General features: G+C 42.7%; 3 non-coding genes across 3 annotated transcripts; all 3 read right to left on the minus strand.

Annotated features, from left to right (window-relative positions):
* Positions 1 to 572: 572 nt before the first annotated feature.
* LOC143487259 (5S ribosomal RNA) lies at positions 573 to 691 on the minus strand. Its single transcript, XR_013124069.1, has one exon. It is a non-coding gene; the product is annotated as a 5S ribosomal RNA (ribosomal RNA).
* Positions 692 to 1,282: 591 nt separating this feature from the next.
* Positions 1,283 to 1,401, minus strand: LOC143487427 (5S ribosomal RNA). The gene has a single exon (XR_013124232.1). It is a non-coding gene; the product is annotated as a 5S ribosomal RNA (ribosomal RNA).
* Positions 1,402 to 1,991: 590 nt separating this feature from the next.
* Positions 1,992 to 2,110, minus strand: LOC143487299 (5S ribosomal RNA). Its single transcript, XR_013124107.1, has one exon. It is a non-coding gene; the product is annotated as a 5S ribosomal RNA (ribosomal RNA).
* Between the last annotated feature and the right edge of the window lie 390 nt (positions 2,111 to 2,500).

Below are 2,500 nucleotides of genomic sequence, written 5' to 3' on the forward strand. Positions count from 1 at the left end.
TGGCCCTTTTATACAAGACTTTCGCAAAGTGATTACACAGAGTTCACCAAATGATCAAATCCCGTCTTACAAAATGCCTTTGCTGTTTTTTCTTTCATTTGCTTTAACCTGTTACTCTCTGCAATGTGACAGGTGCTTATTTAGCTGTGTAACTGCATAATTGAGTGTAATTGAATTGCTGCAAAAAAAGTTGGGTTTTTTTGGAGGGATAATTATGCAACGTTTCTCTGCATGGGGCATTTATATGTATACGGCTGTATGGTTAGGTGAACAACGGTGAGTTCCTTCAAGAAGATAAGGTGAACTAGCTATAGCTATCCGTCCATGCGTTGAGTAAATACAGAGGCTACAACTTAAGCACGCCAGCTGTGCTCATGCACAGTATTGCAGAGGACCAAGACTGCGTGTCGACGTTTCCTCTTAGCTGGACGCATGTTTCTGCATGCTAGTTTTTTTTTGGGGGGGGCAGATAGAGCGATAGAGAGGTAAGAATAATAAAAAAAACCTGAGTGACGAATCACGAATAGACAGAAGAAGCAAACATGAAAGTCACCATTTGTGAGCAAAGAAAAAGCTTACAGCACCTGGTATTCCCAGGCGGTCTCCCATCCAAGTACTAAGCAAGCCCGACCCTGTTTAGCTTCCGAGATCAGACGAGATCGGGCGTTCTCAGGGTGGTATGGCCATAAGCGAGAGAGGAGGTTTAAAATGGCCCTTTTATACAAGACTTTCACAAAGTGATTACACAGAGTTCACCAAATGATCAAATCCCGTCTTACAAAATGCCTTTGCTGTTTTTTCTTTCATTTGCTTTAACCTGTTACTCTCAGCAATGTGACAGGTGCTTATTTAGCTGTGTAACTGCATAATTGAGTGTAATTGAATTGCTGCAAAAAAAGTTGGGTTTTTTTGGAGGGATAATTATGCAACGTTTCTCTGCATGGGGCATTTATATGTATACGGCTGTATGGTTAGGTGAACAACGGTGAGTTCCTTCAAGAAGATAAGGTGAACTAGCTATAGCTATCCGTCCATGCGTTGAGTAAATACAGAGGCTACAACTTAAGCACGCCAGCTGTGCTCATGCGCAGTATTGCAGAGGACCAAGCCTGCGTGTCGACGTTTCCTCTTAGCTGGACGCATGTTTCTGCATGCTAGTTTTTTTTGGGGGGGGGGCAGATAGAGCGATAGAGAGGTAAGAATAATAAAAAAAACCTGAGTGACGAATCACAAATAGACAGAAGAAGCAAACATGAAAGTCACCATTTGTGAGCAAAGAAAAAGCTTACAGCACCTGGTATTACCAGGCGGGCTCCCATCCAAGTACTAAGCAGGCCCGACCCTGCTTAGCTTCCGAGATCAGACGAGATCGGGCGTTCTCAGGGTGGCATGGCCGTAAGCGAGTGAGGAGGTTTAAAATGACCCTTTTATACAAGACTTTCACAAAGTGATTATACAGAGTTCACCAAATGATCAAATCGCGTCTTACACAATGCCTTTGCTGTTTTTTCTTTCATTTGCTTTAACCTGTTACTCTCAGCAATGTGACAGGTGCTTATTTAGCTGTGTAACTGCATAATTGAGTGTAATTGAATTGCTGCAAAAAAAGTTGGGTTTTTTTGGAAGGATAATTATGCAACGTTTCTCTGCATGGGGCATTTATATGTATACGGCTGTATGGTTAGGTGAACAACGGTGAGTTCCTTCAAGAAGATAAGGTGAACTAGCTATAGCTATCCGTCCATGCGTTGAGTAAATACAGAGGCTACAACTTAAGCACGCCAGCTGTGCTCATGCACAGTATTGCAGAGGACCAAGACTGCGTGTCGACGTTTCCTCTTAGCTGGACGCATGTTTCTGCATGCTAGTTTTTTTTTGGGGGGGGCAGATAGAGCGATAGAGAGGTAAGAATAATAAAAAAAACCTGAGTGACGAATCACAAATAGACAGAAGAAGCAAACATGAAAGTCACCATTTGTGAGCAAAGAAAAAGCTTACAGCACCTGGTATTCCCAGGCGGTCTCCCATCCAAGTACTAAGCAGGCCCGACCCTGCTTAGCTTCCGAGATCAGACGAGATCGGGCGTTCTCAGGGTGGTATGGACATAAGCGAGAGAGGAGGTTTAAAATGGCCCTTTTATACAAGACTTTCACAAAGTGATTACACAGAGTTCACCAAATGATCAAATCCCGTCTTACAAAATGCCTTTGCTGTTTTTTCTTTCATTTGCTTTAACCTGTTACTCTCAGCAATGTGACAGGTGCTTATTTAGCTGTGTAACTGCATAATTGAGTGTAATTGAATTGCTGCAAAAAAAGTTGGGTTTTTTTGGAGGGATAATTATGCAACGTTTCTCTGCATGGGGCATTTATATGTATACGGCTGTATGGTTAGGTGAACAACGGTGAGTTCCTTCAAGAAGATAAGGTGAACTAGCTATAGCTATCCGTCCATGCGTTGAGTAAATACAGAGGCTACAACTTAAGCACGCCAGCTGTGC

Source organism: Brachyhypopomus gauderio, unplaced genomic scaffold, assembly GCF_052324685.1.
Source record: "Brachyhypopomus gauderio isolate BG-103 unplaced genomic scaffold, BGAUD_0.2 sc46, whole genome shotgun sequence".
NCBI classification, from domain to species: domain Eukaryota; kingdom Metazoa; phylum Chordata; class Actinopteri; order Gymnotiformes; family Hypopomidae; genus Brachyhypopomus; species Brachyhypopomus gauderio.